Source organism: Callorhinus ursinus, unplaced genomic scaffold (genome assembly GCF_003265705.2).
Source record: "Callorhinus ursinus isolate GAN/ISIS: 27379988/994484 unplaced genomic scaffold, GSC_fseal_2.0 scaffold2, whole genome shotgun sequence".
Taxonomy (NCBI): domain Eukaryota; kingdom Metazoa; phylum Chordata; class Mammalia; order Carnivora; family Otariidae; genus Callorhinus; species Callorhinus ursinus.
In genome coordinates this window covers 13392250-13408740 of record NW_027397064.1, presented here as the reverse complement: position 1 = coordinate 13408740, position 16491 = coordinate 13392250, and positions in this window count along the sequence as shown.

Genomic DNA, 16491 nt, shown 5'->3' with positions numbered 1-16491 from the left:
ATTTTCCCTTCCTGCTATCTTCTTCCTTTTTTTTTTAAAACATATAATGTATTATTTGTTTCAGAAGTACAGGTCTGTGATTCAACAGTCTCACACCATTCACAGAGCTCACCATAGCACATACCCTCCCCAGTGTCTATCACCCAGCCACCCCATCCTTCCCACCCGTCCCACCACTCCAGCAACCCTCAGTTTGTTTCCTGAGATTAAGAATTCCTCATATCAGTGAGGTCATATGATACATGTCTTTCTCTGATTGATTTATTTCACTCAGCATAACACCCTCCAGTTCCATCCACGTCGTTGCAAATGGCAAGCTTTCATTCCTTTTGATGGCTGCATAATATTCTATTGTGTATATATACCACTTCTTCTTTATCCATTCATCTGTCGTTGGACATCTTGGTTCTTTCCACAGTTTGGCTATTGTGGACATTCCTGCTATGAACATTGGGGTACACGTACCCCTTCGGGTCCCTGCATTTGTATCTTTGGGGTAAATACCCATTAGTGCAATTGCTGGGTCATATGGTAGTTCTATTTTCAACTTTTTGAGGAACCTCCATACTGTTTTCCAGAGTGGCTGCGCCAGCTTGCATTCCCACCAACAGTGTAGGAGGGTTCCCCTTTCTCCACATCCCCGCCAACATCTGTCGTTTCCTGACTTGTTAATTTTAGCCATTCTGACTAATGGGTGTGAGGTGATCTCATTGAGGTTTTGATTTGGATTTTCCCTGATGCCGAGCGACGTTGGGCACTTTTTCATGTGTCTGTTGGCCATTTGGCTGTCTTTTTTGGAAAAATGTCTGTTCATGTCTTCTGCCCATTTCTTGATTGGATCATTTGTTCTTTGGGTGTTGAGTTTGATAAGTTCTTTATAGATTTTGGATACTAGCCCTTTATCTGATATGTCATTTGCAAATATCTTCTCCCATTCTGTCGGTTGTCTTTTGGTTTTGTGGACTGTTTCTTTTGCTGTGCAAAAGCTTTTTATCTTGATAAAGTCCCAATAGTTTATTTTTGCCCTTGCTTTCCTTGCCTTTGGCTATGTTTCTAGGAAGAAGTTGCTGCGGCTGAGGTCGAAGAGGTTGCTGCCTGTGTTCTCCTTTAGGATTTTGATGGACTCCTGTCTCACATTTAGGTCATTCACCATTTTGAGTCTATTTTTGTGTGTGGTGTAAGGAAATGGTCCAGTTTCATTCTTCTGCATGTTGTCCAATTTTCCCAACACCATTTGTTGAAGAGACTGTCTTTTTTCCATTGGACATTCTTTCCTGCTTTGTCGAAGATTAGTTGACCATAGAGTTGAGGGTCCATTTCTGGGCTCTCTATTCTGTTCCATTGATCTATGTGTCTGTTTTTGTGCCAGTACCATACTGTTTGATGATTAAAGCTTTGTAATAGAGCTTGAAGTCCGGAATTGTGATGCCACCAGCTTTACTTTTCTTTTTCAATATTCCTCTGGCTATTCGGGGTCTTTTCTGGTTCCATACAAATTTTAGGATTATTTGTTCCATTTCTTTGAAAAAAGTGGATGGTATTTTGATGGGGATTGCATTGAATGTGTAGATTGCTCTAGGTAGCTTTGACATCTTCACAATATTTGTTCTTCCAATCCATGAGCATGGAATGTTTTTCCATTTCTTTGTGTCTTCTTCAATTTCTTTCATGAGTATTTTATAGTTTTCTGAGTACAGATCCTTTGCCTCTTTGGTTAGATTTATTCTTAGGTATCTTATGGTTTTGGGTGCAATTGTAAATGGGATCGACTCCTTAATTTCTCTCTCTTCTGTCTTGTTGTTGGTGTATAGGAATGCCACTGATTTCTGTGCATTGATTTTATATCCTGCCGCTTTACTGAATTCCTGTATGAGTTCTAGCAGTTTTGAGGTGGAGTCTTTTGGGTTTTCCACAGAAAGTATCATATCATCTGCAAAGAGTGAGAGTTTGACTTCCTCTTTGCCAATTTGGATGCCTTTGATTTCTTTCTGTCTGATTGCTGTGGCTGGGACTTCTAATACTATGTTGAATAGCAGTGATGATAGTGGACATCCCTGCCGTGTTCCTGACCTTAGGGGGAAAGCTCTCAGTTTTTCCCCATTGAGAATGATATTTGCTGTGGGTTTTTCATAGATGGCTTTTATGCTATTGAGGTATGTACCCTCTATCCTTATACTCTGAAGAGTTTTGATCAAGAAAGGATGCTGTACTTTGTCAAATGCTTTTTCTGCATCTATTGAGAGGATCATATGATTCTTGTTCTTTCTTTTATTAATGTATTGTATCACATTGATTGTGATTTGCAGATGTTGAACCAAACTTGCAGCCCAGGGATAAATCCCACTTGGCCATGGTGAATAATCCTTTTAATGTACTGTTGGATCCTACTGGCTAGTATTTTGGTGAGAATATTTGCATCTATGTTCATCAAGGATCTTGGTCTGTAATTCTCCTTTTTGATGGGGTCTTTGTTTGGTTTGGGGATCAAGGTAATGGTGGCCTCATAAAATGAGTTTGGAAGTTTTCCTTCCATTTCTATTTTTTGGAAAAGTTTCAGAAGAATAGGTATTAATTCTTCTTTAAATGTGTGGTAGAATTCCCCTGGGAAGCCATCTGGCCCTGGGCTTTTGTTTGTTTGGAGATTTTTGAAGACTGTTTCAATTTCCTTAGTGGTTATAGTCTGTTCAGGTTTTCTCTTTCTTCCTGGTTCAGTTTTGGTAGTTGATACATCTCTAGGAATGCATCCATTTCTTCCAGATTATCTAATTTGCTGGCATAGAGTTGCTCATAATGTGTTCTTAGAAATGTTTGTATTTCTTTGGTGTTGGTTGTGATCTCTCCTCTTTCAGTCATGATTTTATTTATTTGGGTCATTTCTCTTTTCTTTTTGGTAAGTCTAGCCAGGGGTTTGTCAATCTTATTAATACTTTCAAAGAACCAGAAATGAAGTGATTTTGAGAAAGCAAGACTCAGATTTTTGACCTAGGACCTTAGTGGCCCCATCAGGGTTTATTGGATTTATGAAAACAAGAGAAAATAGAATTGACTTACCATGGCCTTATCTGGCATATCCTAGGGAGACCTACTCCCCCACCCATACACACTATCTTCAGCCACCCCCATCTCTGTTACCTGGCTAACTACTTTCATGATCCTTTGAGACTCAGCAGTCTCCTTTCCCTGACATCTCTCACTGGGCTAAGTGTACAACCTGTAGATCCCACAGCACCTTCTACATGTTTCAGTGTCTGATCCAAAATATCAGGAGACCCATGGTCCCACTAAAATTGCCATAGAGCTTTGTCCTGTTGCACACTAGAGGTTATCCTTCCTTTATCAGCACTTGACAAATGTGTGCCTGGAAGAAGTCAAGGGGCAGAGTGGAATGACCCAAAGAAAACTTGTCCCCAACACTGAAAGCAATTCACAGCATCAGCGCAGTTGGTGCAAGTCCATATGTCCACATTAACTTATTTGGCTAACACAACAATTGATGAAATTTTTTTGCTCTAAATTTTTAGTTATGATTACATCAGACAAAATGACCAATATCTTATCTAAAACATGATCCAATAAAGAAGATGTGGTCCATATATACAATGGAATATTACTCAGCCATCAGAAAGGATGAATACCCACCATTTGCATCGACATGGATGGAACTGGAGGAGATTATGCTAAGTGAAATAAGTCAAGCAGAGAAAGTCAATTATCATATGGTTTCACTTATTTGTGGAATGTAAGGAATAGCATGGAGGACATTAGGAGAAGGAAGGGAAACATGAAGGGGGCAATCAGAGGGGGAGATGAACCATGAAAGACTATGGACTATGGGAAACAAACTGAGGGTTTCAGAGGGGAAACAGGTGGGGGGATGGGTTAGCCCGGTGATGAGTATTAAGGAGGGCACATATTGGGGTGCCTGGGTGGCTCAGTCAGTTAAGTGGCTGCCTTTGGCCCAGGTCATGATTCCAGGGTCCTGGGATCGAGCCCCAAGTCGGGCTCCCTGCTGAGCGGGGAGCCTGCTTCTCCTTCTCCCTCTACTTGTCACTCCCCCTGCTTGTACTCTCTCTCTCTCTAATAAAAAATAAAAAAATCTTTAAAAAAAAAAAGGTTGGCACGTACTGCATGGAGCACTGAGTGTTATATGCAAACAATGAATCATGGAACACTATATCAAAAACTAATGATGTACCGTATGGTGACTAACATAACATAATAAAATAAAAAATAAAATAAATAAAAATAAAACATCATCCAAAAACGGAAAAGTCTAGTCTGATAGCTGCCAAACTGGACCCCATACAACTTGAGAGGTACACAAACTACGCAAGAGTTACCTGAGCTGCATAATTTTAAAGGAATTACTTTCCAGATCCTTAACTTGTGTCTTAAAATACATCTGCCTGAGAACAAGCTTGTGGCAGTCAAAACTACTGGTGGTTTCTCCTTTCTTACCTTCCCTGTTCACAGTCCCCTTCCTACCATTTTGCAAAAGAAAGGCATACCTCCCATCCATCTGTCATGTTTTCTACAATTACATTGTACTTTTGGATGTACAAACTTCTAGACCAAAAACAAATGGACCATTTGAAAAATTGATGTCTGGCTTTGTGTTTTTCATTGTCTTATACATGATTCTTTTTAAAAGAAAAGCATGGAGTTAGATAATGGGTATCTTGATTCATGTAGAGATATCCAGAATTCATATACACTTAAGAAGGAGAAGGCAAGAATGCTGACCATTTTTCTCTAATAACCTTTCCTCTCCCATCTCCTGGCTATTGCTACACAATGTGTCCCTGTGGGAAGAGGCTCTTTTGAGAGCAAAACAAAGACAAGATTACTGATGAAAAGTACTGAAAGGCACTGTGCCTTATTTCATCATGGCCGGGTGCCATGTTTTACATACTAGTGGTAAAATTATTGTTAAAAAAGAGATGGTCGCCATGGGAAGGCATCTCATTGCAGGTATTTAAATTGAAAAGAGGTTAGACTTTTCCTGCCAGAAAACTAGTCTGATTTTGCTGATAATAAGGGCTGATTTTCAATTAGATTAGATGATGGATGTTATCTACTAAATGAACCAGCTGAATCAGCAGCTCCAAACCTATGATGAAAATATATTTAAAACACAGAATAAGACAAAAGAGTTTTATCAAAAATATTGGACTGGTAAAAATGAAATAAATGAAAACTTTGCTTTTCCTCCACCCTTCCTGAGTATATTGTGATAAAGAGCCTTTCTCTCAAGGAAAACACAACAGGAAGTCATTCTTTTGTTAAAATATTGACATACTTTTATACTGGCTGGTAATATTTATCTCCCTGAATCCTGGAGTGGATCTATCTCAGCCCCAGATCCTCCCCTGGGCTTGAAGCCTATAAGAATTCTTTATAATCCAGCAACTATAAGGTTAATACCTTGCACAGCTAGGGATTTTAGGACCCTGCTCTAACACTAAGGCCTGCATCCAGCCCAGTTGGATTGGCTGGTCGCATATCTTACTATAAGTTAATATTTGGATATCACTTCTAGTCACAAATATAATTAATAGTCATTTTACAAATCTTAGTAAATGTTCTAAGGTAAACTAAGAAATGGAAAACAATGGACTCCAAAGACGGATAACAAATAATTCTGCGTACTCGTTTGTTCCCAATTTTTAAAATATTTCAACAAACTTGAAGGAGGACCTGAGTTGCCAGTTGATTGAACATGAGAGCAATTTTTGATGAGCTCTCACTGTGTAATGTTAGCATGGAACTCTGAGAAAGTTTAAAGAATTGGATGAAATTGTCCTATTAAAACTTCCGTTCTCAGCCACATATTTCTGAGAACATTGTTTCTCAGGGCTTGCATTCCTAAAAATGAAGAAGTAATATTGATGCTGAACTACAATTAATTTTGTAATTAAACAATTCTCATCCACAAATACATGAACTAATTGGGGGGGAAAGCCTCATCTATGTATCATTAGCAAATGCATTCAGAATAAAAAATTATCACATTTTATAATGTGATTATCTTGTTTTGGTCAGGTGTGCATTTCTAATGATTGCAAAGAGAATTCAATCCAGAAGAAAAAAATTTTAACACATAGAGCCTTAGAGCCACTGGAAACAATAAATTTTAATTTATGTACATATTGTTATTGTAGAGGATATTTATACAGTGATCAACAAAAGATTTCTAAGCATAAAATATACTTATTTGGGATAAAATTTTTATGGGAAATAGAATGGAAATAAAGGTGAAAGATATAAAGGGGCGCCTGGATGGCTCAGTTGGTTGGGCATCTGCCTTAGGCTCAGGTCATGATCCCAGGGTCCTGGGATGGAGTCCCATATTGAGCTCCTTGCTCAGCGGGGAGCCTGCTTCTCCTTCTGCCCCTCCACCCCACCCTCCTGCCAGCACTCCTGCTCATTAGCTCTCTCTCTCTCTTTCGCAAAAATAAATAAATAAAAATCTTTTTAAAAAAGAGTCAAAGATATAAAGGAACTACATAATATTTTTGCCTTTTAAAGAAAAATTTCTTCATGTATTTAAAATAGATGAAAAGAGATGTATATCAAATCAATCTGGAATTTATATTCTACTGGATACATAGACTGGTATAATAAATTTATTTTTATCCATACACCATTGTATTTGTATTGACCTTTTGGATGTTTTCCTAAACAAGCACTGGATTTATTGAAAGTCATTTCTTGGGTTTCTGAGGCCTGCTGTGACACCCACTGTACATACAGCCGTGAATCAGGGTCACTCAGCTCTAGGAAATTCTTCCAGGATCGTCCAACTCCTTATTTTTCATATACAAAACTAAGGTTTTGGGAAGCCAGTTACTTATCCAATGTCACACAACCTGTATGTGATAGACTAGAATCCGGGTCTCTGGCTCTTGGTCTGGTGCTGTTTCTTAAACTATAATCTAATACATATTGAAACCACAAATATTTTCATTTTCTTTAAAGATTTTTATTTATTTATTTGACAGAGAGAGAGAGAGATAGCGAGAGAGGGAACACAAGCAAGGGTAGTGGGAGAGGGAGAAGCAGGCCTCCCGCGGAGCAGGGAGCCTGATGCGGGGCTCGATCCCAGGACCCTGGGACCATGAACTGAGCCGAAGGCAGCCGCTCAACCGACTGAGCCAACCCAGGTGCCCCAAACATTTTCATTTTCAGTTAACTAAAGAATCAGATAATATTCTTTATGGTGAAGCTAGTATGTATGTGTGTATGTATGTATGTGTGTATTGAGTCTCTAGACATAATAGCAAAGTGTTTGGGAAACCCGAGGTTTCCATGGAAAGAACAGAGGCTTTGAGATCTAGGCCTGAGCTCAATTTCTTGTTGCTTATTACCAGCTGTGGGCTTTTAGGCTATTTACCCAACTCCTCTGAGTTTGTTTCCTTTACCTGGAAGATGGAGATAAAAATCCCTGTTTGATGAGGTTAAGATTAAGAATAAATGAGATCACGGGGCTCCTGGGTGGCTCAGTTGGTTAAGTGTCTGCCTTCAGCTCAGGTCATGATCTCAGGGTCCTGGGATCAAGCCCGGTCTCAGGAACCCTGCTTAGTAGGGAGTCTGCTTCTCCCTCTCCCACTGCTCCTCCCCCTGCTGGTTGTGCTCTCTTTCTCAAATAAATGAATAAAATCTAAAAAAAAAAAAAGAATAAATGAGATCCTGCATATAATGTGAGTAGTGTGACCATTAGCATATGTTAGGAAAGCAAAAACACTAGTTTTCTTGTGGATATTTCTCCCTATTTTGTATCTCTAATTGCTAATGCATTTATCTGTTGTGCTATAGCCTCAGGTCCTTGATAGTTCCTTGGACAATGTGAGAAGCCAATAGTTTAATGATTTAGAATAGTGATTTTCAAGCTGTGAGCCACAGGAGCTCTGCTGAGGTAAGGGCAGGGAGAGGGGGGCCTGGAGGGAAAGAAAGCCTTGGGGGCTCCTGTTCCTTCATTAACAAAGGAAGCTTTGTTTTGTCATTACATTGACAAAATGTAATGAAGTGAAGCTTTGTTTTTCTCAACTGGATGCCAGTGATTTTATTAGGGTGGGGGTGGGGGATGTTGCCCTAGGCTTCAGGGGGCATTTGAATTAGAAACCCCTGGAAAGGCAGTCTTTAGCCCAAGGCTTTGGATCCTGCAGGTGGGAATTTCTGGCACGGATCCTCTTTATTTGGGGATGTGTTTTGAAGGGGGCTTAAAGGTGAGGGTGTTTGCCTGAAGTCAGCAGTAAATAGTGACATCAGAGTCAACTCTGAATAGGATACCATGCACAATACACAATATCCATGTAAAATGAGGCAACATATGATACACGTGAGCAGGAGAAAAGCATTTTCAGGACATTCATGGTGATTTTAGTAACTGGTTTTAAAATTCTGAGTATGGAAAGAGATGCCCTCTCTCATTCTCAATAACCTTGCCATTTTATATAACATCTGTTTGTTGGGGCTTCTTTCTGTTTTTGTAGTTGGAACATCATTTCAGTTATTATCCCTATCTACCAGGTAGAAGAAGAAAGATTGAAGGTTATCTGTCTTCTATTCTTCTGTTAACTAGGAAAAATGATGCCCTGGAGTTTTGATAGAACAATTTGAAGTCCTTGTTAACTTCTTTTTTTTCTATGGCTTTAAAAATATCCCCATTTTGTCCTTTTCATAATTGTGTTGTAGACATTCTCTGTACCCTTGGCCTTTTAAGAAAGATGAACTTTTGTATTGTTTGAAAATGTAATGAAAATATTACATAGTTGTAGACTCATCATTAAATCAGCCATGAGAGTGAGTCTATCTTAAGCCTAAAAGAAATACATCAGTGGGCTTTGAAAAAAACATATGCCTTTCTACCTTCGCCATAACATACACTGGGGAAGGTCCTGCCCATTTCAGTACTGATCACAAAACAGCATCTGCCACTTTCTTTCTAAAGGCTCTTTGGTACTGAGGGGTAATGACATTCTATTCTTCTCTTCTGTTCTCATTATTTTTCCTCTGCCATTTCAAAGTTATATAACTTGTGTCTTCCCAGTTCTTTAAAAAGGTGATGTTTTTACAGTGTCAACTTTCTACTTTTGCAGAAAATCCAGATCCCTAAAAATAAAACCACTCTGTCTAGTTGTTCCTGGGAATTTCTAGTGGATGTTCCACGTAGAGCCACAAACAGGTAGAACCCACCACTTTCCTCCTGTCCTGTATGCTTTTCTCCTATACACCAAACTGTGCATTTGCATGCTAGTTGGAAGGGTTTTTCTTCCTGTTCCCTGAGTACTTGGAAAGATTGGGTGGGCAGCAGTCTTATGATCTATTCCTTAAAAACCAAGGTTCTGACTTAGTGAGGCCACTATTCTAAAATAAATTTTATTTATTTATTTGTCAGGGGGAGAGAGAGAGAGCACAAGCAGGGGGAGCAGCAGGCAGAGGGAGAAGCAGTCTCCCTGCTGAGCAAGAAGCCTGATGTGGGGGCTCCATCCCAGGACCCTGAGATCATGACCTAAGCCAAAGGCAGATAACTTAACCGACTGAACCACCAAGGTGTCCCCTGTCACCTACTTTGAATCAGGTGTGTCTGTGACTTTATATGTGTTTGTGTTTGGGGGGAGTGGGGGATGCAGTAGTGATAGTGAGTATGAGGAAGCAATGGGAGGGATATAGGGGGAACAATTTAGATCATTTGCATTTGTGTGATGTTTCATATTTGGGGTCTTTATAGCTTTTACCTCATATACTTCTGCGTAATAAGGAAGAAAAGCATTGACTCTCTCATCACAAAATGAGTACAAAGTTGTCTATTTTTGGAAATCAAAACCAGAACACTAGCTGGAAAACAATATAAATTCTGGTTGGAGAAAGTAAACAATTAGGGGGAAATAACAGGTGGAAGAATAAATGTGCTTGGCAATGAGATCTGAACCAGTCAGCGTTTGGGAAGGAACACAGATGGCACATTTAAATGAAGTACAGGCAAACTTTGAAGATGTTGCAGTTTTGGTTCTAGACCACTATGATACAGTGGCTATTGCAATAAAGTGAGGCAAATGAATAGCTTGGTTTCCCAACGCATATCAAAGTTATGTTTATACTACACTGTAGTCTATTAAGTGTGCAATAGCAGTATGTCTAAAAAAAAACAATGTACATACTTTAACTTAAAAATACTTTATTGCTCAAAAATGTTAACCATCATCTGAGCTTTCAGCAAATCACAGTCATTGATCATAGATCACCATAACAAATAAGATAATAATGAAAAAGTTTGAAATATTATGAGAATTACCAAAATGTGACACAAAGTGACTGGATACTTTTGGGAAAACAGTGCTGGTAGAATTTGCTCAACACAGGTTGCCAAAAACCTTCAATTTGTAAAAAAAAAAAAAAAAAAAAAAAAACCCAAAAACAAAACAAAAAAACCCCCAAAAACCCAAAACACAGTATCTGTGAAATGCAACATCTGAGAAGGACAATAAAGCAAGTACAGTAAAGTGAGGTATGCATGTAATTCGGCAAGGTTTAATAAAGGGACTATTTACAAAGGCCTGGGCAAGCTTGAAGGAAAAAAGGTAGTGAAGTGCCTCAGAGCTGGCAAGAATGAGGGGCAGCAAACACTGCTAGGCCTGAAGGGACAAGTGGAGGAAGCAGTGGCTGGAACCTGGGAAGGGTAGTTGTGTGGAAAGGACCCTCCACCAACAGAAGTTGGCTTTTGATGAAGAGACACAGCCAGGCCACAGTGACCAGATCGGAGCAAAGCATGGAATGAATACTGTCATCTTGCTGTCCTTCCACCCTCTGGTCTTCTGCAGGTGCCCAGAAAATCAGAGAAATTGAAGAGAAGGCAAGGAAGCACATTGATATGATCCATATGATTCAACCTGCCTGGACATGTAACAGGCAGAGAGTGTAGAGCATGAATGAGGGGAATGGGGGCTGCAAACAGAACATATTTAGCCAAGACATTTCTAGTCCAACTGACAAGATGGCAGACCTTAAAGAAGACCTTAGAGTAGACTATCAGAAAGTAATGGGATTCTAAATGGGAAATGCTAACAACAGAAAATTTCCATTATGAACACAGTTGGGGCACCTGGGTGGCTCAGTCGTTAAGCGTCTGCTCAGGTCATGATCCCAGGGTCCTGGGATCGAGCCCCGCATCGGGCTCCCTGCTCCGTGGGAAGCCTGCTTCTCTCTCTCCCACTCCCCCTGCTTGTGTTTCCTCTCTCGCTGTGTCTCTCTCTGTCAAATAAATAAATAAAATCTTTAAAAAAAATAAAATAAAAATAAACAGAGTTGACTTTTGAACAAATGGGTTGGAACTGTTTGGGTGTACTTATACATGGATTCTTTTCAATAACTATATTGGAAGATTTTTAGGGATTTGTGCTGATTTGAAAAAACTTGCGAATTACCTAGAAATAATACAAAAATAAGAAAAAGTTCAGTATTCATGAATGCATAAAATATATATACTAGTCTAATAGATACTGGTCTATTATATCATTGACAGTCATCAAATATACACAGATCTATTAGAAAAAGTTAAAATTTATCAAAACTTATGGACACACTTACAGACTATACCTTGCACCATTTGCAGTCATGAGGAATGTCAAGATGCCATATTAAATCCTAACTGCATAATATTAACTATAGTACATCCTGTACTACCATAATAATCTCATAGCCACCTCCTGTTAGAGCCATGAGCTCAAGTGTTGCAAGTATTGGCTTAAAAGGCTATGTGACCTGAATCATCCCTGTAAAAACAATATGTGATGCTAATCATCTCTGTATAGTCTCTCCAATAAACTGTGTATCAGAGCAAAAGTAATCTCTCATGGCTCTCAGTATTAGTAGTTAAGTTTTGGGGGAGTCAAAAGTTATATGCAGAATTTCAAGTGCACGGAGGGTCACTTTCAAGGGTCAACCGAATAAACATTAATACTTGTGAGACCCTTGGTAATCTGTGAAGAAATTAAAAATGCTTTCCTATTGAATACTCACAAAAAAGGTAGGTAAAATAAGGTTCAAGGATTATTTTCACTATGTTATGGGTAACAAACCTGAAGCAAAGAGAGCTTAAGTGATATGCCCAAAGATGGTGGCTCTTCCAGTTTCTAACTTCTTGTTCAGTGCTTTTTACTTTTGACTTCTATTTATACTTTACTGCACCACTCCCAGGGGAGAGAATTACACATTTACTGGAAATTCGCAACCATTCAAATTTCAAAAAATATATAGAAGCAGAGGACACTTGCTTTTGCCCCACAGTCAGTTCTCAGTGTATCAGTGTATTCATAGGAAAAGCAACCGGAATCCAAAAGTTTTGAGGAATGATGTAGATCTTTAGTGAAGATCTGGCTTAGGTGGGAAGCAAAGGGAGAAGAGAATTACAGCACCTAATGAAAGGCAAAACCTCTCTAAAGTCATGTTTTCCAAACATCAACTCAAAACCCTACCCAAATGTCTCCTTTATCCTTGCAGCCAAATAAGGCAACCAATAACCCTTCCCAGTAGTATCAGGAAGAGGCGAAGGCAGTAAAGATGTCTATAGTAAAAGTTTATAGTTTGTGTCACATGTGAAACGGTTGTTAACATCACTTACAGCTTTAATACACACCTCTGGACAGAAGTAATTTCATGTTGGTTTTCACTCCTTGAAGGTTTTGCTGAGTCAATTCTTGTTGCAAGTGTGTGTGTGTATGTGTGTGTATGTGTGTGTGTCTGCATTTCTCCTAATTCTTGGGATCAGAAATTATTTTTCTTTTTCCCTTTTCTCTCTTATACAAGCATCTGTAAGTAGCTTAAGCCTGATGTGAAACGCTACAAATACCCGGCATTTTTATTTCGAATCAGATTGCCATACAAAATCCATTTAAAAGTATCAGCTTATCATCCAATGGCAGCTGTCTAAAGAAATTACAAGAAATACTCATGGTCTTTTTTTGCATTTGCTTTTGCTTTTTACAATAAAAGTTGGCCAGAATTTTGGCATAAGTTTTATCAGCAGAATAGACATTTAGTCACTAGGCAGAGATTGCAAAACTCACCAAGGAGTAGGGGAAGATTTTAATACGCTGCTTTATTAATTTCAATAGGTATTCAGCTCATGTTTTAGGAATAATGCTTGTTTTATAATTTCACACTGCCAAGGATAGTCTTCCAAAAAAGACTATAGAGACATTTCTTTGATTGAGAAAAAGAATATATTTGAAAACTACTAAATAATTCCCAGGAAGGAGTACCATGTAGCCATTAAAACCATAAACACTATTTTCTATCTGATTAAACTTTAAAATATTACACCCCCACACACACATTAGTAGAAGGAAATATAAAAATACTATAAATAGTATTTAATACTGGTGATGATCTTTTGTTTTCTTTCTTGTACTTTCCAAATTTTCTATGAGTATGTGTTTTACAATCATAAAAATGAACATCATTTATTCTTTAAACAAAAACTATAAAGCACTATTCTCGGGCTAATTCCAAACCCAGTAAATGATCCTTTAGCATACAAGCAGCCTGACAATTTCACACTGAGACAGTGCCTAAAATAGGCCTGGCAGAATTGAAAGGAGAAACAATCCCTGCTTCTGGAAAGTACATTATAATTGAGACAGTCTGAAGTGGAAAGGTGAGTAAACACAATATAAAAACATCAAAATGCTATGTTTCATGGCTGTTTGATGTAGAACAGATGGCATTATACAGTTCAAAGTATATTCTGTTTCACCACCAAATATTAAACCTCTACCCTTGTGCACCTAAATGCTATTTTTAGCTGTCATATACTTAAGGCTGCATGTTCTATGTAGAGCTATATTCTCATAAAAACCATTTGGGTTTAAAACCTCTGCTTGTGCAGATCATAACTTTTTCCTACAGAAGCAATTAATTCATCATTTAATTAGAAAAAAGCATCTGATTTTACAAATTTTTAAAGATTTTATTTATTTATGTGTCAGAGAGAGAGAGTGCACAAGTGGGGGGCAGGCGTGGCAGGCAGAAGGAAAGGGAGAAGCAGGCTCCTCACTGAATGGGGAGCCCAATGCAGAGCTCGATCCCAGGACCCTGGGATCATGAGCTAAGCCGAAGGCAGATGCTTAACCTACTGAGCCACGCAGGCATCCCTGATCTCACAGAATTTTAACCAATAGTGTAAAAAACAGTGCTTAAAATCTGGGATCAAGACAAAAAATGACTTAGGATGTAAAATGTTTACTCAAGACGACCCTATAGGAAGTCAAGTACTTATGGTTAAGGCTATGTAGAATCTGAGACTGATAAGTAATGCACTTCATATCAATCTATTTAGGATATTCATACTTTAGTTGAACACACTGAAATTCTTAAGGGACTTACCCATTATCCTATAACTAATTAGTAACAAACATCACTATATGTAGTGTGTGGTATCTTTAGTCTTTTCAAATCTGGATATTTCCTTCAACTGCCATTGATTAATGTACCTTCTATTTTTATTTTTTTAAAGATTTTATTTATTTATTTGTGAGAGAGGGAGAGAGAACAAGCAGGGGGAGCATCAGGCAGAGGAAGAAGCAGAATCCCCACTGAGCAAGGAGCCTGACAAGGGACTCAATCCCAGGACCCTGGGATCATGACCTGAGCCAAAGGCAGATGCTTAACCGACTGAGCCACCCAGGCATCACAATGTACCTTCTAAATTAGATCTTAGATGTATGAGAGTTTGGGTCCTTAATGGGCAAAAAAAATCAAGGAACATGAGAGCTCTAAGGGATCTGAGGGTTCTTTTAGTCCAGACTTCTTGCTTTAAAGGGGATGAGGAAACTCAGGCTCAGTATGGTTTAGGGGAGCTCAGCATTTCCCCTTTTGTCCTTCTTTGGTAACCAGAAGATCCAGAGGGATATCAGCTAGGTGCTCTACCTGCTCAAGCCTAGACCCAAGTGGAGATTTCTTCTGAGTTCCTGATCCTGTGACTCTGGCAGCTGCCTTCAAGTCCTCTTTCTCTTGAACCCTGATGCCTCAAGCTTTTCTTTGACTCTGGGAACTAGTCAGTATCCTTCTACTCAATTTCTTTTTTTTATTACAAGCCTCCAGTGTTGTCAGGTTCTGTGCCTCCCAACAGAGAACCTGACCAATGCACCCAGTATAGGTAAATTGAGGTTCCTAGTGCTCCACAGTCAGTCGGTGGGGAGAACAAACCTGCTGCCTAATTCTCAAGGATCTGAACTAAACACACTTCCTCTACTTTTTAAAAAGAGAGCTTTGTGGACACACTGTATAATTAATTCTTTATGGTCTTCTCCTTATCCTAATATCTTAAAATTGTGATTCATTCCTGGGGTAACAGGTCAAATCAACACTTCAGTCTGAAGAGTTTTATCCTTAACAGAAAATGTAACCCTTAACTTCTGTGGACACCGTGTTCTCAATTCCTCGAAAATTGTTTATCAGGTTATTTCAATATTTTATGCCCTTGTCTTCAAGGACTAGTAATACATCAATTCCTTTTAATTGTATGGAGTCAATGTTCCTACAGAGATCTGACATAGCAAATGCTTGATAAATATTTGTTGGTTGATTGATCCCTAAATTTTGGGCAGTTCAAAACAGATGAATGTTTACAACCACAGCAGTGGGTGACTGAACTGGCATGTCACCAGTTCTATTAGCTTCTGCCCTGAATCTTACACAATACACCTAATTTCACTCCATACATCTAACCCTGAGAATAAGGCAGAAATGAATGTCATCAATCTCATTCAGGCCACTTAAAAGAACAACACATACGCATATTATTCACATCAGGATCTCAATCAAACCGGAGGGTGATTTGGTTGGTTTTATTTATCTCTTGTTCATTATCTAGTCTGTCCTTGCTGTCTAATTATGTACATGGCACCTGAGGTGATAATCATAGTGAGAATTATTAGTTAAATTCTAGAGAGTAAAAGAAAGATTTTGAAATTGTAGAGCTCCTGAGTTTGGTAGTATGCAAAACTTACAATGTCAAATATTGTTATATCTAAAACAGTGATAGGTCTGTAATTCCTTTTGTTTTGTTGACTATATCATAGCCTAGAACATAAATAAGAAATTTTTTTTAATTTCCTGAGATTATAACAACTTTGCCTGAATCAATTACAGGTCTTCCTTTGTCTTTTCCCAAATATCATATTATTTTCAATTTGAGAAGCATTCATTAAGTACCTACTATCCATGCATTATTCATATAACGGACACTGAATCACTAACACAGCTTAGTGCCTCTCAAATAGTAGACATTCAATAAGAAGTGATTGAGAGGCAGCCCCTTGACTAATAGGGGCTTGTTCATAGAAAAGATTAGGTAAGTAACAAATAACTAGCATACAAGGGATGAGGCATGTTATAAGAAAACTATAAATTAATTTCCAAGTTTAAAGGAGAGAAAAATTATACTTGGAAAAAGAGGATTTCGGAAGTTGTATTATTAAGGACAGGTTAAAC